The sequence below is a fragment of the Engystomops pustulosus genome, chromosome 3, assembly GCF_040894005.1.
Source record: "Engystomops pustulosus chromosome 3, aEngPut4.maternal, whole genome shotgun sequence".
Lineage (NCBI taxonomy): Eukaryota > Metazoa > Chordata > Amphibia > Anura > Leptodactylidae > Engystomops > Engystomops pustulosus.
In genome coordinates this window covers 184,266,206-184,292,096 of record NC_092413.1, presented here as the reverse complement: position 1 = coordinate 184,292,096, position 25,891 = coordinate 184,266,206, and the positions used below count along the sequence as shown (strand labels likewise).

At 40.6% G+C, this 25,891-nt stretch overlaps 2 protein-coding genes across 16 annotated transcripts in view; one reads left to right on the top strand and one right to left on the bottom strand.

The window, feature by feature from the left end:
* KIF1A (kinesin family member 1A) overlaps positions 1 to 24,327 on the bottom strand; it is a 101,503-nt gene extending 77,176 nt beyond the window's left edge. For 5 of the 14 annotated variants that reach the window (XM_072143230.1, XM_072143231.1, XM_072143232.1 and 2 more), the window contains exon 1: positions 24,063 to 24,327. The gene's annotated coding sequence lies outside the window, so the exon portion shown is untranslated. The remainder of the gene's footprint in view (positions 1 to 24,062) is intronic. The other 9 variants (XM_072143240.1, XM_072143241.1, XM_072143244.1 and 6 more) reach the window with 2 other exon arrangements.
* Positions 11,082 to 25,891, top strand: part of LOC140122417 (allantoinase, mitochondrial-like) — a 45,503-nt gene continuing 30,693 nt past the window's right edge. Inside the window, exon 1 of one of the 2 annotated variants that reach the window (XM_072143246.1) lies at positions 11,082 to 11,182. The gene's annotated coding sequence lies outside the window, so the exon portion shown is untranslated. Of the gene's footprint in view, positions 11,183 to 23,749; positions 23,903 to 25,891 lie in introns of those variants that run through there. The other variant, XM_072143245.1, reaches the window with a different exon arrangement.

Here is a 25,891-nt window from a genome sequence, read left to right as displayed (position 1 = left end):
TGGGCTCTTTCACATTGGCAATGGCGCTCAGCTTCAGTTGTGCATCCGTTGTGTTTTGTCTCCATTGTGTCTCCATTTTTTTTCAGTTTTCTCTCCGTGATGCATGTGTTTTGAAGGTGTAAAATTGCTTTGAAAACATCACACTTGGTTTTTCAGCCTCATCAGTGAAAAAAACTGATGTTTCTTCAGTTTTTTTGTGGACCCATAGACTTCTATTGACTTCTGTGATCCACCTGTTTCATTATTTTTTTCACGGATACCGGATCAGGGAAAATACAAGCCAATGTGAAAACACCCATAGAAATCAATGGCTTTGTGAGGCATCCGTGGAAATCACTGAACCACGGACGTGAAAAACCAACGTCAATGTGAAAGAGCCCTTAGTCTGTGCTAAATAATCTATTTGCAGTGAGAAATTCAGGTGAATCAGGTGAACTCTATCAGCCTTTATAAACCAGCGCAAACAATATAATTAATGAATGTGAATGTCTATTAGCCCCCTACTGACTCCAATTATATTTCTTTTAGTGAGACTGTTGACATCAGTGATAAAAAAGTAGAAACAGTAGAGACTATTATTTAGTTTGTAGAATCAATATTTACTCTCTGGAGAACATCTGAACGGTATTTCTATTTATAGTATGTCTAATCCAATTTACTTTGGTTGTCCTCAATTTTTTTTCTTCAAGAGGGGTCATCTAACTTCTGAAAAAATAGCAAAAGTAAAGTTGTAAAATCTATGATAAATTTAACTCTTCTTGCTCTATAACATGCTGCCTGCATATAGGACACATTGTACAATCTGCTATGCTCCTCTTGCTCTATAACATACTGCCTGCAGATAAGAAACTATACACAATCTGCTCAACTCCTCCTGCTCTATAGTATTCTGCCTGCAGATGACATACTATGTACAATCTGCTCAGTATCTACTGTTCTATAACATACTTCCTGCAGATATGGCGCTATTTATGATCTATTCATCTACTCCAGCTCTATAACATACTGCCTGCAGATAAGAAACTATGTACAATCTGCTCAACTCCTCCTGCTTTATAGTATGCTGCCTACAGGTGGAACACTATGTACAATCTGCTCAGTATCTATTGTTCTATAACATACTTCCTGCAGATATGGCGCTATTTATGATCTATTCATCTACTCCAGCTCTATAACATGCTGCCTGCAGATTTATTAAAGCCTTTGGGTCAGAAATGTATTTAAGAAGTGTCCAACTCACATTTGTGGCTGCACACTGCCCAAAGAGACACAAAATTCTGCACGTAAAGGGGTACAGAGTTTGATACCGGAACTCGACAGAATTGTGTCTCACACTCCTTGTTAAAGGTGCAACAAAAAAAAGTTGGTGCAAACTTCCTGAGCAGTGCAGGGTGTGGCAGATTTATGAAGAACGTGCGCCACTTTTCATAAATCTGGTGCATTCCGCACTAATTTTGATAAATGTGGGTCACTATGTTCAATCTGATCTGTGTTCCTGTGGCGCTCCTGTACTCCTATGGCAGTCCTGTACTCCTGTGGCGGCCCTGTGTTCCTGTGGCGGTCCTGAATTCCTGTGTATCCCGGTGGCCATCCTGAGGTCCTGCCTTCCAGAGGTCCTGCCATCCCAAGGTCCTGCCATCCCGAGGTCCTGCCATTCCGTGGTTCTGCCATTCCGAGGTCCTGTCTTCCCTGTGTCCCTACCTTGGCTGCCACCGCGGGTCTAGTCGCACCCGTGGAGCGACCTGAGGGCTCCCCGCCGCAGCAAGACCATCCCGCTTTGCGGCTGGCTCTGGCAAAGACCAGGGATCCACTTAGACTCCGCTCCCGGGTTGCAGCTAGTACCATCATCCCCCGCGGTGGTCCAGGGAGTTCACCCCCGAGTGTGACGAATGGTCCCACCACATTGTGCCTGAGCCGTGCAGCCGTGCCACAGATTATTGAGCAGGTCCTATTCCTGCCCAGATTTTAGGCATGGAATCTCAACACCCCCCCTTCCCAATTACACCAAAAATGGGCCGGATATGCGTCCTGGTTTTGCACACATTCGTGCGCAAGAGGCCCGTGTATTGTGATTCATGTTATAACAATTTATTATCTAGCTCTAGATTCATCAAACAAAATCATCATTGCTTTATTGTCAGAGAACAATGATTATACTGTATCCCCTGCGGACGGTCATTGTCACACATCTGAGTTAGGGGAGTAGATGGGGACCAGAAGGTTTCATTTAAAAATCTCATTAGTCTGTTCATTAATAGAAAACTCGGTTGCCAGGCAACAGTAACCTTCCTCGTCAACCTCTCATCTTCCATTCCTTCACACAACATGGCTGACCAGGCCTCCTGCAAATAATCATTCATTCAGGACCAGAATGGGCACTAATCCAGGAGATGCAGGGAAAAAGAAAATGACTTTGCTTTCCCAGCATGTCCTAAAAGCTTATTGCAATGCATTATAGGCAGCCCTGATGAGAGGGCATATATTTCCTAAATGCATAGTCATGATGCACATCCTAAATAATGATGTCACCCAATTATGAATAGAGGAAGAGCACAACAAATGGGAATAGCGTGCATGCTAGATATCCTTTAGTGGACAGAGAGAAACCATACTTCATTATTGTGGGGTGTAGTTAGGTGTAGACATACCATGTTGGGGCCTCGGGGGTAAAGGGGCCCTTTGCTTAGACCATCTATTTAATTATGTATCTAAAATAGTTATCACAGTGCTCCTAAGTACCCATGGCTTCTAACTTAAGTTAAGGACCCCTTGCTCTTGTGAGGGGCCAAAATCCTGTCCCTCTGCTTTCCATATCTGTCTTTGCTATTACATATTTTTTAAAGCAACTCTCTATTTTCCAGTAGTCTCCTATCAGAAGCTGCTGCCTGTGTCCAACATTTTACAGGCTCCAAATATATTGGTGGTACCAATGGTAGGTATCATTGCAATTTATATCTTGCTGTGCCATTATATCTTCTGTTCTATTATAGTATATTTCCTTCCATTTACAATGTGTGACCATTGAGAGAAGCATTCTAATGTCTGAAGTACACGAATGTGCTCAGTCCATGAATCCTGAAACATCCAGCCTCATTTCACAATCTGACCACAGTTCCAGGGACGTTACTCCAAGCATGCATAATAGTGATATAGTGATGCAAGGAGTCCCTGCTTCTCCACAAAATAGCAGCACCGAAATGAGAACATGATAACAGTACGCCACTGTTGACATTATGCAAGGATTTGTTAGGGGGATGGCAAACTGGGCATTTGTCCAGGGCCCCCTGTGTTAAAGGGGCCCCCTGTATGTGGACTTTTGTATGCAGAGGATGTATTTCTTCTTTAATACCCCTTGGTTGAATGTTCAGGTGAAGATGTTTATCATCCATCTCCTGCCTATATATATATCATCTATCTCCTGTCTATATATCTATCATTTATCTGTCTAGTTATATATCTCCTATAAATTGTCTATTTCATATCTATATCTATCTAACAAAACAGCACACAATTAAGAAAAGTAGTGGGTGCTCACGACCATCAAGGTCGTCTAAACAACACTTGACATTGTTTCGTATAGCGAGAGGTGCGTATTAAATATCCACATTAACGGACCAAATATATATAATGGCATTGTGGCTTGCAAAGCCTATAGAAGTAATAGTTATGGGTCACAGGTTAATCAGGGGTTTTTATTTATATAAAGACAGAAGCATAATAAGTGAAGGGTATATGAAAGTAATACATGGGATAGATCCCATATGGCAGTGATGGTGAACCTTTTAGCGACCGAGTGCCCAAACTGCAAACCCATATCCCCTTCATTTATCGTGAGGTGCCAACCAAAATTAGAGCAGTATGTTATTGCTCCATGTTCTTCAACAACGTTCAATCTTACTGGCCTCCTGAGGACACCAACACAGTAGAAAGAAAGGAGGGAAAATTTGCATCATTTTAGCTTCTTTCCAGTGTCTCTCTGTACACAGAGAATCATGGGGCCAGCAGGAGGTCCCTCATAGATAATTAGGCCCTGTCTACACATTCTCCCTCTTCCTACAGTCCCAAGTAGCCAAGTAAGTTACTTTAAAATATCACCGAAAGAAGCATCTTTTAAGTTGCTTGGAACTACAGGAAAATTCTTTGACTCCTGTCTGGTGTGCTGGAGCGATGGCCCGGGTGCCCACAGAAAGAGCTTGGAGTGCCGCCTCCGGCACCTGTGCCATAGGTTCGCCACCACTGCCATATGGGATAGATTTACATGTCTATCTAACCATTTATCTATCTAGCTTTTTGTTTATCTATATATCTTATATGTACCTATCTATCTATTATCTATGCATCAATCGATCTCTTATCTCTCTTCTACTGTATCTATCTCTCATATCTACGGTATCTATCTTATCATCTAGCTATCTATATATAATACTTTATATGTATGCATCTATAAATCTATATCATCTTTCATATTTATCTTCTATCATCCATCTACCCATCATCTGTCTATCTTCTATAACATTCTCCTACAGTCCCATATTATACTTACACTACTGGGTGTAAGTACAAAGTGTTATTATTGTATATGGGTAAAGGAGCCGCTTACTGACTGTAGAAAACCAAAAAAAGACAAACAGAGGACGGCACCTCAGGTGATATCTTCACGGTAGGTATGGAATAGTAAACACGAAGGCCCACAGGGGGGCTGCTCAGCTATTTTCCACTTGGGTAAAGGCAGAATATCCCAACCAGGGGGTGCAGGTGTTGGTATACAGGTTCCCGTAAGATCCAGTCTCTCGTAGTACTCAGGCTGCTGCCTCTGGTCCACTTAGTCGGAACCCCCCCAAACAAACACTCGGGTCCGGAAACAAATAGGACAATATGGGGCAAAGAAAAATACGGCCAGAAAAAGGACCTACCTTTCCGTACTGGAAAAACTTTAAAGGAGTGTCAACATCAATATCAATAGAATTGATTCTACTCCAAAGTTCTGGAGAACTGGTTTATTAAATAAAATTCTTTAAAACAAATTCAATAAACACTATAAAATAAAGGTAAAAAGTTGGTAACGTCCTTGCTAACGCGTTTCGGAGTCTTGCCCCTTTATCAAAACAAACTGTGACTGTGATGGTTTTATTTTGGGCCCCACTTTGCACAGGGCCCCACTTTGTCTACTACCGATCCTGGGTGTATCGTCACCTTTACTTTGACCACTCACTTACTTTTCAATTAGACTCCAATATCACATTCTGTTCTGTCATTATTTTGCTCTATCCCGCTGTCAGAGCTTTGATTTCCATTAGTATATGGTTTCTCATGCAACATTGCCTTGGAGACTGTGCCTGGGAACTACTAGTTTTCAGTATATAATACTACAAGTATCTGCTCCTGAATGCTAATGAGATATTTCAAAGGAAGGTAAGTTGGACTAATTTGATAAATCCTTCACGAGGTCTTGGCCCCACAGTTTAACCATCATCCATAAAACATTTCGAGGGGCTATTTATAGGCTTATGAAGCTTCAACATCATTATACACCTGTAGTAATATTATTAATAAAAGCAAGACGGTGAGTTCATGTTTTAAATGGATGGTTTATTGAAATAAGATCAAATATTTTGTGATCTGATCTGTATGAAACGTTCAGATAAATTTATAATGAACTGATTGAGAACGCACAACACAGATATACTGTTAATTAGGCGCGTATCTTGAGTCGATGCAGAGGTTACGGTCACAACCCATATGGTGGGCCTTTCCTGAGAAAACTAGTACTATGAACAATCTAATATATAAAGCTAATATATAAAGTATGTGTGTATATGTGTTGGTATTTGTGTATGTCTACTATAGGAATCTGCGCCGTCGCGTTTACAATCACCAAATTTTGCACAGATGCTCCCTGTGACTAAGGGAATGTCATAGACTATGTTTTTGGTTGAAGTTTTCACCCTGCGCTTCTCAAAATGTATTTATTAACCCCCATAAACATGAGCCATTGTCTGCTCCTGTGGCAGTTAGAAGCTGAGCCGTGATTGGTTGCTATAGGCAATGAGTAGAAGACGCTTATGTGTGAGGTAATATGTATAGGGATACAGAGATAGGGGCAGATTTATAAGAGATATGTCTGAGGTAAAACTGTTGCAGTTGCCCATGGAAACCAATCAGAGATCAGCTGTAATTTTTTTTTTATTATTATTGTTGTAAAACAATAATAAAAAAAATTAAAAAAAAAGAGATCAGCTGTAATTTTATAAACAGCTGTAGGAAAATGAAACTTGAGCTCTTGTCAGAGACATATACGGAGACAGTGAGAGACAGTCACAGTGAGAGACAGACAGTCTGAGGCAGACATAGATAGTCAGAGGCAGTTGGAGATAGAGACAGTCGGAGACAGACAGAGATGGCCAGAGACATTTGGAGACAGAGGCAGTTGGAGACAATCAAAGTCGGAGACATTCATAAACAGACAGAGACATTCAGAGACAGACAGTCAGAAAACCAGAATCAGAGACAGTCAACAACAGACAAAGATAGTCAGAGAAAGACAAAAACAGTCGGAGACAGACAGAAACAGTCAGATAGACAGAGACAGTCAGAGACAGAGAGATAGTCCAAGACAGAGACAGGCAGAGACACTCAGACAGAAACGGTCAGAAACGGCAGAGATGGTCAGAGATAGTTGGAGACAGAAACAGTCGGAGACAGACACAAACAGTCAGATACAGAAATGGTCACAGACAGTCAATCAGAGACACTTTAATTGGTTTTAGAAAAACTATTATTTTTAATGATGCATGTCCAATTGCTTGTCACTGAATGTGTAGATTTTTTACACAGGGCAATGAATGGAAATTTGGGTCAGTACCTAATACAACATTCGAGTTCTAGTCTGACATGGTCACAATTGATAGGGCAGTGACAACTGTGGGCGGGCACATCCAATAAATGAGATTTATCCTTTAAACAGAAACAGAGTCATTTCAGTTTTGTAATACGAAGGCTGTGAGCTCATATACCCTACATTAGCAGCTACCGGTATATCATTATATAACAGTATAGCATTAGTCATATATGGTGAAATTAGTCATGTATTCTATCTCCAAGTACAAGACCTGGCTCCTTACTATGTCATTGCTCTGGGTTTTAACAAACATAATGTGGAACATTTATCAATTTTGGTGCATGGTCTGTGTTTTTGCCACAAGATTGTGCTAAAACTTTCACTGGGATGTTAAATTGTGGTGTAAGGGGTTAATTAATTGGCACAGGACCAAAAAGATTAACAATTGTCTTCACATTCATGAAGGTGAAATAGAACCCTATAGACCAGCTTTTTGCAGCCAAATGTATGCTAAAATTGCACCACAACCTGTTTAGGGAAAATAAATTGACAGGAAAAGTGTCAGATTCCCAAACGGTCTCTGAATTGTGCGCCCAAAAAAATAAAAAATTGTGAATGTCCAAAAAGAACCAATATTACGGCACTGACACTTTGTAAAGATGCAGAGTCTAGATCCAGGTTTTTCAAACCAGAACAGATGATGGATTTTTAGTTCTCACTCGCTCTGCTTTTGGTATAGAAAGTTTGGACCTCATGTCACATATATACAATACAACCCATCTCTGCTATTGTTTCTTTAAGATAAGTAGAATTATGCATTCTCCAATAGCAATAACAAGCCTGCATTGTCTTATGAGACAATAGTTGGCTGAGCATGCATGTTTTCATTAGGGAAAAGGAAAAGCTACTAGAACAAAAGGTCTAGCATCATCCAGCATGCCTGATCCTGAATAAAGACTGATGCATCCACTATCGTGGTCTGATGTCTGACTTACAGTATACTGTATATTAGATGGATTTGAACTTGGAGCATTTAGCTAATGTATATGAGCAGCCTTTACATGTGTGGTTGATGTATCTAATATACCGTATGTGATGATGCCTTTCAACGCACACTTGTAAGATTACCTGAGGTGAACCCCTTTTTACTCTATGTAGTGATATTGACTAGTCTCATATGATGGATTCGCCAGGAGAGACTCCTTATCCGCCTTCTATCACAGTGAGTACTCCATCTCCTCTGCTGATTAGTAAATGGACAATAAAGAGACTTACAAGGAGCTGAAAGCATGTGACACTGACAGATCACTCTCCTGGTACGGAGAGAGGCTGAGTCCTTACTTCCGGTAATAAGCAGATTAGCGGATACATATTTACTGTACTGCGGCAAATTTATTAAAAGGTGTATGTCATCTTGGCTCTTTATATCCATCCTTAGAATATCTTCATGTAGACTTTCAACATCTGATTGAGAACTTTTAAAAATGTTCATTTCTTTTTGCTTTTGGCTTGAGGGAGGTGACTTAGCTTTGTTTGGGGATGTTGTTTTTGTTCTTTATATATAATTATTGCAACATGGTTGTATTTTAGTGAAATGCAACATTTGGATTTGGTCAATTTTGACATTTGGACAGTGAACTCATCTTAGTCACTCAAGAACATGACATGACATGGTAACTAGTGACATCAGAAGTGATACACGGTGTATCTAGCTGTCAAGAGTAAGGCGTGTTATTTGTTGCAGTAGTGAACTGCCCCTCTTGGGGATAGGTCAACAACAGGAGAGTAATAGGTTGTTAATGGGGGATCGATGGGCGTATAGCACCCGGTAATGAGCTTATCGGTAACGAGCACCACATGTCTGGTGCAAAACTTGTGGTGTTTGTTACTGATTGCATGTATTTCAGTGGATACTCATATGTGTTCGGGACAATCCCCTCCCTGTTGCATTTGAGTTGTGTTTTAAAAACAAAATTTAAATGCCACGTGTGGATACAACCAAACTAGAACCTTTTTGAGGATGACATTAAGTTGATCGGGGCAAGGTGCATATCCTAATATCAGCTCTGTCAATATATCAGACACAATATTAAAGAACAATGAAGGCAATTCACTTCGCTCTTTGTATTCCATCCTTGTGGGTTGTTCTGCTTTGACTATTGTCATGTTGCAGGAGCTGGATGCGTCATGTTTTTATAATAAATGCTCGTCCTGGGATTGTACACGTCACACGCACAAAAGACATCAATCAGCGGCGACTACGAAGAAATAAAATGGCTCCACAAAGCTGTCAGATTTTCCAATACAGCAGCACAGACACAGACACATTGATCCGCAGTCCTTACAAACCACAGACCATGAGTAACAGGTATGACAAAGAGAATCACAAATTAAACCGGAGGCAAAAGCCAAGAGACGAAAAAATGACGTGGGAAGAATAGATTTGTAAAATCAGGTTATGTAGGATTAAGCTATTATAAAACTACATATATATGAGTCATACATGAGTATACATACATACAGCATATACACACACAAATACAGCATATGCACATATTCACCCACATCCAGCATATACAGGCAGTCCCTGCGTTACATACAAGATAGGTTCTGTAGGGTTGTTATTAAGTTGAATTTGAATGTAAGTCGGAACTGTATATTTTATAATTGTAACCCCAGACAAATTTTTTTTGGGTGACAATTGGATTTTATAAATGTTGGGTTGTCATAAGAATCAGGATTAACAAAAAATATTAATTGCAGACACCTGTGATAACTGTTACAGCTGATCATTGTAGCCTAAGGGTAAAGTACAGTAAATTACCAACATCCAGAGGTCAGTTTGTAACTAGGGGTCGTCTATAAGTCAGGTGTTCTTAAGCGGGGACCCCCTGTACACATAGATACCCCCAGACACTGTGCCCCATAGCAGCTGCTATGGCTGCTACCACTGTAGTTATGCCCATGCATGAATATAAATAAGATTAAGGTCAGAGATCACAGCAATTATGCACCATATTCTCATGGACTCAGCAGAATATGGCATGATGTATATGACATGGTGTATATGAGTACATCCTTGTCTTTACAGTAACTAAGAAAACTTTGTTGCAACAGGTTATTAGTTACTTAGTTGTTTAGTTAGTTAGTTAGGTTAAAGAAAATTGTTACAAGATTTTACCCCATTTAAACCACTAACGCCCTCAGGTACGGTATGAAATGTCCTTTCTATAATTCCCTCTTTTACGTAAAATCTTGACCATGGCACATGTCCCCCAATAGATAGGTAGTCACAGCACTTCCCCTTTATTAGATAGATAGCCCTTGTACATGGCCCCAAGTAAATATGTAGCCACAGCACATGCCCCCCAGTAGATAGGTAGCCACAGCACGTGCACCCAAATAGACAGCTATCCCCAGCACATGCCCCCCAGTAGATAGGTGACCCCAGGACATGCCCCCCCGTAAATAGGTAGCCACAGAACATGCTGCCAGTAGATAGGTTGCCCCAGTAGGTACGCCAGTAGATAGGTAGCCACATCTCATGGCCCCCAGTAACTAGGTAGCCACCGCACATACCCTCCAGTAGATAGGTAGCCCCAGTACATGCCCTCAGTAGATAGGTAGCCACAGCACATTCCCCCAGTAGATAGTTAGCCGTAGCACATGAACCCCCAGTAGATAGGTAGTCACAGTCAATGCTACCCAGTAGATAGGTAGCCACAGGCTCCCCAATAGATAGGTAGTAACAGCACATGCCCAAGGTAGATAGGTAGCCCCATTACATGCCCCTAGGCCCCAGTAGATAGGTAGTTCCAGCACCTGCCCCCAGTAGATAGGTAGTCAGAGAAAAGGGAATACTCACCTATCTGCTCTCCCTTCAGCAGCTTCTCATCATTCCCGTGCTCGTCTCTATGACCCAGGCGCCGCTGCCATCGTTGCTTGGAGAATGGCACCTGGGTCATAGAGAGGAGTGGATGCTGCTCTATATTATAACACAGGTACAAAGGACGCCGGCAGTGGTAACATCCCGGTCTGCATCCAGTGGTCATCGCTGTGTGTGTCTTAGATTTGTCTGAGAGCCAGATGCTGCCATAGAAAGAGCCACATATGGCTCTTGAGCCATAGGTTCCCTACCCCTGGTTTATATCATAGTGCATTATAACATTGTATATTGTATGCGCTGTGCACCTGAAATGCTATTTACTTTTTGGAGGCAGTGTCATTGCTAGAAGCGTCAGCATATTTGCACAGCAGCCAGTGTTTAGCCCCATCTGACTCCGGGAGTATAGTGACCTGGTAAATGTGAGAGTCCTTAACCTCATAACGACGATGCCTCAAAAGGTACATTTTTAGCACAATCTATGTGGGGATTTAAGGGCCACAACTTCTCTTTTTTTTTTTTTGCATGCCACTTTGAAACGTTTTGCACTGTCAGTTCTGCGACACTTACGACTAGTTAAAAATCTTACTAATGTTAAAGAATTGTTTTTTAATTATTTTTTTTTTTGGGGGGGGGGGGGTTAAAGTTACCAGAAGTGTGAAAAGGGCTTTTTTAATTAATAAATTAACACCCAATGACAATTCTAAATTAATTCCCTAGTGTGTGATGTACGTTCTCATATATAATATGTATAGTCTTGGGCAAACAGGGCGTAAATGGCAATGTGAGAGGGATTTTTTGCAATTTGATTGGGAAATATTATTGTGCACTTAGATTTAATAATTTATATATCTGTATTGTTAGTGTGTTTTTTATTTTATATGCCCCTAACCCCATGAGGTCATGAAAGACATATTAACTTTTTAATTTTAATTTAATTTTTTTCACGTTGTGTCCTGTAACTTGTGCATCTGTTAGAGCTCCAGTCATAGGAGGGAAGGACCCCCTGTGAGGGTTGATGCCTGATCAGAGCCAACAACACTGACCCCATAATCACTTGACCGCAGGGTCTATAGAGTCAGTGCTGTCTCTTCATTTCACTACATACCACTAGTTCAGGTATGCAGTAAGGAAAGCAGAAGGCAGAAGCAGTAATAAACCGCAGGGACAGCCAGAGACTGCACCATATTTGTGTCGTACTCAAATCATTTTTGTCTCAGCTGCACTATTCCCGATGCAACACAAATTTCTGCACTAAAAGGGGCGTTCCGGTGGACAGTCGTACCGTGCGCCACATTTATCATGCAGAGTCTGACAGAAGTGTGTTGCACGCCCCATGTTAAAGGTGCACCAAAAAAGTTGGTTTACTCTGACGGAGCAGCGCAGGTAGGGCCAGATTCATGAAGAACGTGCATGGATCTGACGCCCCTTGTACACTACACAGGCAAACTGCACTGTTTATGATAAATGTGGCCCACATGGCGGTTGGTATCGGGTTAATAAAAATATTTGCATTATAATTTTTTTGGGTTGTATTTGTACATATACACAGTCTAGTTCTTAATTTCATTAAGATGAATTCTTATTGTTTGCCTTAGTCTTTGTTTAGATATCCAGCTCCAGACTATGCCGCCTATGGCCATGAGACTGCTGTAGGGCATATCACTAAATGCTGTTACTAGGGCTCAGCATCTATAATTAGGGGGAAAAAAATCTACAATCAGAAAATGAAAACTATTGAGAAAAAAATTGCTAGATTTTCGTTATTTGACTTCAATAATTCAAAACACAAATTAGTGTAAGTGTGATCACTACACTGTCATGACACTGATATTGTACTGCGCAGGAGGAACAACTCCATATACAAGCAAAATTCCAGCTAATACAAATCATTTCAGAGACATCATAAATGAGCTGATTGCAAGATGTCTGCATCTTCCATTACATTTCCCTCAATCAGAAAAGCTCCGGAGCAGGCAATCATCTACTATTCAGGGTCCTAACAATATTATACTGGCCATACAATTTGTCAAAAATCATCTAACACGAATAGCAGTGAGGGAAAATAAGATTGGGTAAGACGCATATGCCAAAATTTCACTGCCAGATGCATATTTATTTCCATCTTTACATATTTATAGTCCTTATTTCTATTGTATCATCTGACCATGTTATTTCTCTGTAATGTTTTATTTTGTTGGTAGATGTACCCATGATCTGTAAAGCTCTGTGGAATATGACGGCGCTATAGACATTTTGTAATTATTATTATTATAGTGAAATCTAATGAAAAAAACTCATGCAGCCTTTACAACAGTGAAGTAAGGGTTAATACTGGCATGATGTAATCCAGGCTGGTGACAGGGGGTGACACCATGTACATTTTGCATGGCACTAAATGAATGATGGGACATTACTGCTGTGACTTGCGGATGAGGTCAGTGCATGACGTGGACTAGTTATTTGTGACTGTCAGGGTAATTTGGCTAATGAACCTCTGCCTATAGGGATGGGGGAGGAGGATGTCAGTGATACTCTCGTACAATGCATGCGCAGGTGGCTGTACCTTAGACACAGCATAAATAAACAACACCCTCATAGTGTACACTGCAGCTGCCAGAACCTGAAACCGCCATAATGACACCCCTAGAGCAAGAATATACATGATAATAATAATAATTCCTTTATTTATATAGCGCCTAAAGATTACGCAGCGCTGCATAGAGCTTGCCAAATCGGTCCCTGTCCCCAATGGGGCTCACAATCTAATCATGCAATACCAATGGAAGTATATAGGATGCCACAGTATCCAAATAGATGATAAATCATATAATTGCAAACTCAATTCGAAAATCCAACATACCTTTATTTAATCGGCCATCAAAAAACATACAGTTAAAAAACACACACATAAAAACCACAAAAGATGTGGCGATGGTCATAAATAATGCAGTATATGTTAAGTACATCCAGAGTAACAAACACCAGTATACACAAAATCAGGCTATAACCAATAGTATTACCCACCAGGGTGTAGTAGGTAGCCCACAATTGTTAGAGGTAGTAACTCTGACCACCGCCACAGCACCCCGACGCGCGTTTCGCCGTCGCTTCCTCTACACCCCCTCTACACATAGAAACTCTTTGCAGATGTTGACCTGATTGGACTTGAACCCAGGTCCCCAGCGCTGCAAGCCTATAGTCCTATCCACTGAGTCACCATGCTGCCCGCAGTCAATTTATGAAGACCTCATTCATAGAACCCCCTAAAATTAGATTTTACTTGATGCAGACGATCTTTGACCAGCAACAATTTTTTTTGTGTTCCCAATATACATGCAGTCTCGGCTCAGAGACTGGAGTAAGGATTCATCAATTGTTGTCAGAGTGTGGACCATATGTATGAAACTCTACTAGCACCCCTGAGAAATAAGGATTGGGCATGTTGTATTTCAACTGCACCAAAAGAATCTGGCAGTGGTTTTCTCGCTCGCCGATGTCGATGCTTAGTCGAGCCAGGGATGCATGTGCACATGGGAGTTGGATGACACATATGACAGTAAATGTCAATCTTAAGCAGCTATAAGACACCACTGACTACAGTTTATCACCAGTGAGGTCTAAAGGATCAGGCACATGGATTTCAACATCCAACATCATCTGGAGATTTGGCATATCCCATAACATCATCCAATGCAGAAACAATAATATCCTCCAGACAAACTTCCGGTTATTTGGATTAATGGGCCGTTAGAGAGCCCGAGTCCTACTTGCACACATTACTTGTCACTTATGAGGGCCAAGGCCATATAGTTGTGAGCGCTAGATGTAAACTTACAACAGATTAGTCATCTTCGATACAGCAAAAGGCTATAAATGATGAGTTAAAAAAGTGCTAGCAATCAAGTATAGTGCAGTTAATAACAGATATGACAACATGTGTTTGTGCGGGTGGCTGGGTCTGAGTCATCAAAACATTTTCCAATTTTGAAGTTATAATGGTATAATACGGCATATAACAGCACTGCTGGACCAAGGTTTTTTTCTATTGCTCAATGCACAGATATAGCCGCAAAACTGGGAATTCATCATCCCTTGATGACCCCACTCCATTATCATTTGTGAGACAAGAAGGGGAGACGATTTTTCCAACAAGATGTAATTATCTATAGAGGATATTCATCTCTATCAGTGTATGTAGAGATCATAATATTCATTGTTCAACTAGGAGTGTATCATCAGAGCTATTACTTTTAATGGGAACCTGTCATCAGGAACTCTTTTTCTGGCACCCCTACGTCCCCATGGAAAATAATGTGCACATTGCCAAAGTATTTTTATAACAAAATTATGTTTTTTCTGATAAAAACAAAAGTTAGATAAAAGTTTACCTTCCTGAATGCAGAGCAGCGTCCCGTGTCCCATGGGAGTGGCCTGTGAGGAGTGGTTTCCTCAATTTAAAATAGGAGGGATAGGTGCATTTTTAAAAATTTTTTAAATCCTTACTTTTTCATTGTGACATGTTCACATAAGAGAATATTTATACATAGAAGACTGCACCATCTAGATTAATCCATATTTGTTTCCCCATGTAAATGTTATCAAAAAGATCAAGACAAGATGTTCACATTATAAGCACATTAAAGATTTACCACGTAAACTCATTTCCATAAAATTACCACAACTGAACTACTAGAGTAACACAGTATTGCTGTATATTATAATGGTATATACTGGTACAATACTGATCAAAAATACATTCATGCTCTATAATATACTACATTTTTCAGTAGGTTTAGCAGAGGTGACCCTGCACTGCCACATATCCGTTTACTATTGATTCCTTTCTACTTACAAGAAGGAACCGTCTAGATTCCATCTCTGGAAGGACATGGTAAGGTTTACTGAGTATCCTCATGTAACTTAACCCCTGAGAAGTGATCAATGTAGTTGCAGCTGCGGCCATCATATTACACCACCATAATGCATCACTGGGGCAGATGTTACAGTACAGGTCACCAGGCAGTGGGGTATTTAGCAAGTAACATTACGGACTGGTACTGTCCATTCCATCCAGCCACCAGGAGAGGCCTTAATGTTCTATTCCTATGGAGATATGTAACAGAATACAGAAAACACTCTCTTAATTCTCACTAGTAATTTGAGGTGGTAAAGCAACCAAGGGTTTTTCATGGAAAAATAATGTCCGAGTATTTGGAAAAATCATGTGTACATACAGGGGTAAATAATTAGTTCATGGTGCTGGTGAATATTAATTTGTTAACTGCAAACCTGAATAAGTGAAATATAGGCTCATATTACATATACTATGTGAAGTCAAAGTAATTCCAAAAGCATCAAGATGGTGGAGATAGCAGTAGTAGAGTACATGAGTAGTAGTGATTATTTTTGTCACTTCTAGTTCTATTGTCCTCTTTTTGCAGTACATCTATAAACATCTTTATCTACACTTGAATTCCCAAGTACCGAGCTCCAATCTGTCAGTCAACCTGTTTTCTTACATTGCGTGCAGGTCCCTTTGATGTGTGAGTCATTATCTAATTTATCCTGCGCGCAGCCTTTATGCTCAGTGGCCCAAGTGTATTACTTTGCATTTTTATTGCCTATTTGACTCATTTACCTGATTCGAGAGTGAACATTAAAGCTTCATTTACTTGATAAGATAGGAAAGTCATTTGTTTTGTAATGTAAAGCTCGTTTCCTTGACTCATTAGGTATACTGGTCGCTACGTGTTTTTACTTTTGCACCATAAGCATTCAATAGATGAGAGATAGGTATTAATATTAGTTATTTTTGTATGTATTCATGGATATGTACCTCTAAAGTTTTAGGGTATGCAGTGCATTCTTTTCTGATGGAATAAATGGTTAAAGATAATCCTACCAATCCTAACAGAGTCGGACCGTGCACCATACTTATTACAGCAACTTGACAGAAATGTGGCGCATGCGCGTTAAGCTGAATGCACAAAAAAAACTGGTGCGTTCAGTTTAAGCAGAATCGGCGTGTGCAGGGTGAAGACCATGCGCCAGTATTCAATCATCTCACGCTCTCTGCACATGACATCACTATTGATAAATCGGCGCCAGTGAGTTTAAATCAACATTTATTTTTTGGTTTCTTGTAAGAACAGCAGCACTCTTCTCTTAAGGTGGTATCTGGTATTGCAGCTGCTTTAGGTCATTGCCATGAGATTTATTACTGCAACATGACACCTGTCAATAAGGAAACATGAAATGTTACTTGAAGTCAATGGGGATCATTTATCTTAGTCTGACGCGCCTTTTTTAGTGAATTTTTGAGCGCATTGGGGTACTTGCACAATTTTTTGCGCCTTTTTCCGGAGTGATCCTGGTTTGCCCCCAATATGTTTGGATGCATTATGTTTAATATATATTTTTCAGGCAAGGAATAATGAATATGAATAGCCGTTTCTAAATATTTCAAATTTTGAAAATACTCCAAAGACTGATATGTACAAACAAAACACTTCAGGAGCAAATACTGTAGGTCTGAGTTCCAGACACCACAATGAACAGACAGAAGTAAGGCACATGCAATCTAATGTCTCTGGGGCCTGGCAGATGCTTCACCATTGTAAGGAACAAAGATCTGACACATTGTAATCTTCCTGCCCATTCCTGTAGTTTCCCCATACAGTTGTATGGCTGTCGCTTCTTAGTTTATTGCCAATCATGGAATCAAAACTTTTAACTTGCATCCAACCAATGTGGATAGCTTTGGTTCAACATATGACAAGGAAGTGACATTTAGCAAGAATTTAGAATTTTGCCTTATTGGGTGGTAAAATCTGCAGAGCAAGGGAAACAAATACTGCTTGTAAATATGGCCTAGAGCAGTGATGGCAAACCTTTTAGAGGCAGAGTGCCCAAACTACAACAAAGACCCGCTTATTTATCGCAAAGTGCCAACACAGAAATTTAATTTGTGATTTATACTCCCTTCTCTGTCACAGTTTTCATTGATACCGGCACCCTGAGGACACCAATAAAGCAAAAAATAGTTCCAGGTAGAGCTGTCACTTTAAAATATATAAAATAGCTCTGTGCACAGCAAGTCCTGGGCTGTCTGGGACTGCAGGAAGATACCTGGAGTCATCTCTGGTGATGGCCTGAGTGCCCACAGAAAGGGCTCTGAGTGCCACCTCTGGCACCAGTGCCATAGGTTAGCCATCACTGGCCTAGAGTGTGACTTGTGTGACCAGTTCACTTCTATGGATCTTCTGTAGCTTGCAGTACCCTGTTTTCCAGATCGTTTGGGGTCCAAGTGGTTCCATCACTAGCTTTTCTAATTGTCTTTAGTAGCACAACCCCTTTAACCTGTGCACCAAGCTTTCCCAACTCTCCTTTGGTAAAAGTCAACATTTTACATAGTTGGGCTCATTTACTAAGGGTCGCGGAGCTCACTTTTGTCAGACTGTTTACCTTTTTTGGGGATTACACGGCTTGCACAGGTATTTAAGAACTGTCTGAACTGGGATTTTGGCGCACTTGATCCTTTTGTGGCGCTGGCTTCCACGCGACACAATTTAGGGGGCATGCCTTCGGACGATCCAACTGATTCGGACTGAGTGCAGGATTTAACTTTCAAATTGTGTCGCAAGCCCAAGCCCTAACATGCACCACTAAAAAGATGGTGTCAGATCTGAGCGGGGAAGCAACACATGCAGGATATCGGGCGCACGATCGTAGTGAATCGCGGCACAGTGCATTATTGTCATACAATGCACTTTCGGTGAACTCCAGCGGGAATGTAAGTAAATGTGCCCCATAGTGTGCTATAGAAATGAATGTATCAAGGAACCTTCTCAAATATGGAGGAGATGGAAAGCACGACAGGCAGCAGGTACTCAAGCTATAATAGTAATTATGCTTAGCACATTGAATGGTGTGAAGTAACACTATGAGGAGACTGTCTCCAAGCTTCAGAACGAGTAAGAAACTTTATACATTGGGCCAGATATATGAAAACTGGGGCAATCTGTATTAGTTTGGTTTGCCTCACTAATCTGGACTTTGTGCCACATTATTTAAATTGGTTTTCCCACGAAGGCAAGTTAGGCCATATCCACGGGATAGGCAGGGCCTAACTTGCTGATCAGTGGGGGTCTCAGTGCTGATTCTGTTCTGCTCCATTAATCTCTATGGAGCTGACGGAGATTGTCGAGCGTGGCGTTTGGCGATCACCATCAGCTCCATAGAGATTAATGGAGCAGAATAATCATGGGCGGCTGTCTGCTCCATTATTCGGAGGAGCGTTGAGGGGTCGGTGGGACCCCTCGTTCTCACGATCTGCTGGGGTCTCAGCACTGAGACCCCCACTGATTAGCAAGTTAGGCTCTATCCCGTAAATAGGGCCTAACTTGCCTTTGTGGGAAACCCCCTTTAATAGTATTGAACGCTCTCAGTTAATCTAGTCTGTTTTCAGGATGTCAAAAAACAATCAGAACTAAATGTATATAGAGCTACACAAAACGAAAACTTAGAATATCTTCCTGGGTATTACAGGGCATTGGGTAAGAAAATTAGATAAATAAAAGGATATCAGCACTAACTAAGGTGGACTATTCAAAGACTATGTACAAAACACTTTGAAATCCAGTCCATGTTTTATATAATGCACATGGCTGTGTAATCTAGTCCATGGTCTATCAAGTCAGAATTTGGCTCAGCCTCTTTTTCAATTATGGGAAGTACAAAAGGAAGCCTAATTCCAAATGTATACATGCCACAAGTCCAAAGATATGCTACTGAGGAAGAGAGTGGAATTCTCGAAACGCGTCTAGATCCAATCTATGAGTAAATAGATCAGCCAATCTTATTCATCAAAAGTGGATTCAATCTGTTGCTTATTGCCTTTTGCCTTTGTAAATAGACCTATGAAAAGGTCTTTGGAAAGGCTTTTGGATATAACACTGCTTCAAGTCACCTTTGTCTGGATACGGTAGGCTCCAATCTGGGACCTGTGGAGCGCCAATTATGGAATAGTGCACATGCACAGATGCTGACTTGCAGTGTGAGCAGATACTAATGTGCAGTACCCAGGTGCCAGCAGTACGACTCCATCAGCGTAGTGGTTGCAACAAGACAATCCCACCACCGTGTGATCCATCTAACTTCCGAGACACCGGAATATCATGCAGGACAAGATAGCCACAAGGGGTACATTGAGTCACAGTAGATCTTTGCTGCATAACTTGTACATGCCGTATTTGTTACATTTATACAGCTATTCTAACTTTTACATACTTTCCATAATCATTAGTCTTAACTATTATGCTTATTTTTGCGACAGAGATATCTTTTAACAAACAAGAGGACTTTTAACTTAAATGTTATTACTGTACATGTACACAAATTTTAAATGAGATTGTCAGAATTGACAATAAACTAGCACAACCCTTGGTGCACAGTTTTCAAAAGTATCAGACAAAATGCAACCACAACACAATAGGGGCGCAAACACATAATAAATACAATGCAAGCTCTAAAGACACTGTTTTTCATGCAAATTTAGACAAAAAAAAACTGGTGCAGGCACAGTGCTATATCTGGGCTAGTGTATATAGATGATTATAGAACTATATTATACATATTAGCTTTTGCATTATGCCCAAGTCTCAAGCTAAGAATGTGGGAACATTTTGTCACATTTCCAGCTTTCCATTATGCCATACCTGTGTATGGGGGATACAGAAAGTATTCACTCTTTGTTTCATTGTAGCCAATTGGTAATATCAAATAAGTTTTTTGCTCATTATTGTATACTCTGCACCCCATCTTTGATTGGATTTTATTAGAAAAGACACATACCTGTCTATATAACACCTTATAGTGCATGTAAGAATCATGGGGTCTAAGGAACTGCCCAAGGAGCTAAGAGACAAAATTTTGGTAAGGCACAGATCTGGCCAAGATAACAAAAGAATTTTGGCAGCACTCAAGGTGCCTAAGAGCACAATGGCCTCCATAAACCTTAAGTGGAAGAAGTTTGGGACGAGCACAACTCTTGCTCGACCTGACCGTCAGGCCAAACTAAGGAATCGTGGGAGAAGAGCCTTGGTGAGAGAGATTAAATAATTCACTGTGGCTGAGCTACAGAGAGTTATAGGGAAATGGGAGAAAGTTCCGCAAAGTCACCTATCACTGCAGCCTCCGCCAGTCGGGGCTTTATGGCAGGTTGTGCTGACAGAAGCCTCTCCTAAGTGCAAGACATATGAAAGCCACATACAGTGAGCAAAACACATGAAGGACTCCCAGACTATGAGAAATAAGAATCTCTGGTCTGATGAGATAAAGAACTTTTTGGTGTTATGTGGCGGTATGTGTGGAGAAACCAGGCGCTGCTCATCACCTACCAAATACAATCCCAACAGTGACACATGGTGGTGACAGCATCATGCAATGGGGATATTTTTCCACTGCAGGGATATGGCGACTGGTTGCAATTGAAGGAAAGATGAATGCAGCCAAGTACAGAGATATCCTGGATGAGAACCTCTTCCAGAGCTCTGGACCTCAGACTAGGCTGAAGGTTCACCTTCCAATAAGACAATGACCCTTAGTACACAGCTAACATAACAAGGCAGAGGCTTCAGAACAACTCGGTGCCCATTCCTGACTGGCCCAGCCAGAGCCCGGACTTAAACCCAATTGAGCATCTCTTGAGAGACTTGAAAATGGCTTCCATCAACGTTCTCCATCCAAATAAGGGAACTGGAGAGGATCTGCATGGAAAAGGTGCTTCTGCTCAATACTGAGGAAAGGGGCTGAACACTGAGGACCATATGATATTTCAGTTTTTCTTGTTTAATAAATTAGCAAAAATATCTACATTTCTGTTCTTTTTTCTGTCAAGATGGGGCACAGCATGTACATTAATGAGCAAAAAAGAACAGTTTTGATCTTATCTGCAATGAAGCAAAGAGTGAAACATTTAAAGGGTTCTGAATACTTTCTGTAACCACTGCATAGTCACTGGAAAGACTTGCACCTTTTCTCTGTATTCAACCACTCTTGGTTTTGGCTCAAAATAACTGAAGAAAATAACTGAAGACCTAAAGGAGATGTGAACTGGCCGTAATTGATGGTGTTGACTGCTAAAGCCTCCGTAGATTAGTGATCACTATTGTTATGCTGTCAAGACATGACATGTATCAGCCTTCTTCTAAATGGTCCATGTATCACGAATTGAGAATCTGTGTTCTTGTCCATTCAATGGGAGATATTAATTATATCAAAATAGACCAAACTCTTAACAAATCAATGTCCTCCATAGTCTTGATGCTCTTGCAGTAAAGAATCCTAGTCTTCAATTATAGTGAAACTTTCTTTCCTCTAGACGTGATAAATGCCAGGCTTAGTTGTACAATACATTTGTACAATGATAATTAATCTGTATTATCCTATAGCGCCATCATATTACGCTGTGCTTTATAGAGCATGGGATATAAATACAAACTAAATGGAATAATAATATGTCTAGACCGAACATAAGCGATAAGGGGCCCTCCCTGGCGCTCCAAGAACCTCTTCCCAGACCATCAGACCAATAAACCACTTCCAAAGTCCTAAACATATAGCAAATCTCCTTAGTTGAGCCAATCATGGATTACCAAAACAGAATAACACCAACTTTTGTAACCCATCGCTATTGCAAATCGCCCATTCCTTTAATTCCTTTGTATCCTTTGTATATCTGTATTCTGATATGTCTAAATACTGTATACAAGATTGACTAATAATTTGTATGTAGTCATAGCTATGCAATTATCCCTTATTTGTTGCAACACATGATTTTCTTGTTCTTGGTAGCAGCTGTCTGGCACCAATTGCTTAGGTTTGGTTTACTGTTCACCGCTATAACCTGTGCCTTTCAGTGATCGTCGATTTTATGACCTGCTTTAAATGTCTATTGGAGGGCAAGTTATCTTACCTATAAGAGATATGACTATACTTTCTGTTGCCCGGAGCTGTGTTACTGTAGTACTAATAGCTGTGTCATTTCATTGTTGCTATTATTATTCTTTATTTTGTACTCACCTATCAATTTCTGCTTATTTTACTTTACTGTGTCTGACATGTTTTCATCAGTCATCTAGACACAGAAGCAGAGTATTGCTTCAGCAGTTTCTTCCTTATTACAGTTTGATTTATTGTACAGCCATTATTACTCTGCCAAAGATCCACATATCATTTATCCCGGAACCTCTCCCCGTGCCGTCCATAAACACATTATCTGCCAGAAAAGAGAAGCAAGCGCAATGGGCGGGCTGATCAGCAGAGTTTGCAATGTCATACCCCTAGAGGGTGGTTACTACCCCACCTTGACCCACCCAACCGTGCATAGTGTATACTCATTCCCAACCACAATGTCGGCCCAGGTGTGATGCCACTGTTGTTACATTGTTACAAGCCTGAGCTCAGCAAAAAATGGCGGGTGGGGAACAAGAAAAATAAGGTGCTACTGTCAGCTGTTCAACATGACACGTCACATTAACATCACAACAGACACAAAGGCAAGGATACATGTGGCTAGTCATAATCTAATACGGAGATACATGGATCAGAACATATCCAGACAATCCTATTGTTAGGATGCTGTACTATGGAAGACCAATATGTTGATGTACTGCTCAGACATGCTATAATATATGCTATATAAGTGGATACGGAATAGCAATACGTAAGACACCAGACGGCTGATAAGAGGAGCAGCACATAAACACCAGCAGACATTTTCCCACCTACAGCTTCTGTACATAGCCTACGAAGACCGATTTATGATCCATCACCAGTATACTGTCAATCATTCATCACAGATCCTTCAAAACCATTACTTAATAACATTTCATCCTGACGTCATAGACAAGAAGCCGTAGAAGATTGATAGACGGACAGCGGTGCACCAAAGGCCCTTTGCGGTGACAAATGGGTTAAATGGCTGCTGCAGGAATGTCCCATGGGAATGAGGGAAGGGAAGGAGACTGTGCAAGAAGAAGGAGGAAGGGAGGGCAATGGAAGAAGAAAAATAAGGACAGAGGCTGGAAAGATGGTGGCGAGGAACCTAAAAACAGGATGGACAAGTAGACATGAGAGTAAAGAAAGACATGAAGGACATTCAGAGGAAAGGATCAAAGATGAGGAAATGCGTCTATGTATAAATGTATCATTGATGCGGAATGAGAGATACAAGGATACACGACAAGATCAGGAACATAGATGGCAGCTCAGTCTAGGAGGAATATAATAGGATGCATGAGACAGGGATGAAGGAGACAGAGGGATGTAGGGCGGTACCTGGCCGTCTTCCTTGTCACTGCTTCCCTCTGCGGTGGAGCATCAAGACTTCCCTGGTCTGACAGCTAATGGGAATGCTCTATTGCTGTGTCACAGCTCGCAGTGTGTATGTGTATGCTGCTGTCCTGTGCCTCCTGTTTGTCCCTCCGGGTCCCTGCCCTGCCTGCCAGTGCTGGTTGGTTGGAGCCGTGTTGTGGGGGAGGAGGGACGGTCAGGCTGCTGAAGCTGGAATGTACAGACAGGCAGAGATGGAGAACAGAGCAGGGAGGGGGAGGAAGAGCAGGTGGGGAGAGCGAGGGAGCACATAGGAGGAGCAACGATGCTGCCACCGGTGGTGCTGAGGAGAGAGCGTGACGTCAGTGCAGATACTACACCATCACCAACACACACTGACTGACAGCTACAAAACACTGGGGATATGATAATCCAGAGCAGACAGATGAATATGAGAGGGAGAGATGTGAAAAAGATAGGCGATAAAAAGATAGATAGGAGATATATAATAGATATAACATAGATGGTAGATATATCAATGATAGATATCAATAGATATGAGACAGTAGAAAGTAAGGTAGATGATTGATGTGTGCAAAATATAGAAGATCAATAGATTTTTAGATTATAGACAGACAGATATGAGTTACAGTGATAAACAATCCTGTATTATGATAAATACAGTAGATAAATTAGTGGTAGAAAGATAGATAGGGCATAGACCGTAGATAGATAAGTGATAGATATAGATACATATAAGATACAAAGATACAGAAAGTAGAATAAAACATAATATATAGATATGTAAAATATAAATAAAAATTGCTACATAACAGAGGATGGATCATGAGACAGATAAATTATACACCTGAGAAAGACAGTAGATAGATATGAGATAGTGGATAACTGTGTAAAATAAATACAAATACAGAAATATGCTATTGGGTCAATTAGATTGGTTTTACCCTATAGCACATCTCTGTCTTTTGGTATTTATGATTTTCTTTAATGTGTAGGCTACTTATTATTGGATTTTAAAAAAATTTCTCTAAGCATAAGATGAGTAGATAATTGAGATGGTAAAACAAGAGAATCCAGGGCAGCACAACCTATTTGACTGGGTGTAAATCTGGCAGGGGACTTCAATATACTCCAAAAAAGGCAGCAGCACTCCAAGTAGTTGTGAAAAAAGCAGGGTGATCTTTATTGCAGCACGCAACGTTTCGGTGGGTAACCTTTTTCATGATGAGATAGATGGTAGATAGATAAGTGATTTATATGAATAGATATGAGAGATATAGAAAGATATCAGTCAGATATACAGTATATGAGATAGAGAGATGGATTACAGATAGGTATCACATGGATAGATAGATAGATAGATAGATAGATAGATAGATAGAAAGATAGATAGATAGATAGATAGATAGATAGATAGATAGATAGATAGATAGATAGATAGATAGATAGATTGGAGGGCCACTTTTCACCAGGTGGACGATGCTGGTGGATTCATTAGTCCTTGCCGTGTTCTCCATCCCGGTCTCTGCTACCCCCATAACCTGACACCATCAAGAGCCTCTTACTACTTGCAGCTATACATTTAAAAGTAGAGCAACCAATTACTTAAACTAGAAATAAACAGGTGAGTAGAAAAATATCTAAGATCTATAGGATGTAAACTCTAGAGTTGATATAGTCATGATACATAGGTGTAACATAAATTATTGATTTTGGCTCCTCACTAAGGATATGGTTTATCAGAAATACAAAGTATGACATCGTATTTGACATCTTGATGGCATTTTTTCAACTTTGCGCCGCTTGCGTTCGGG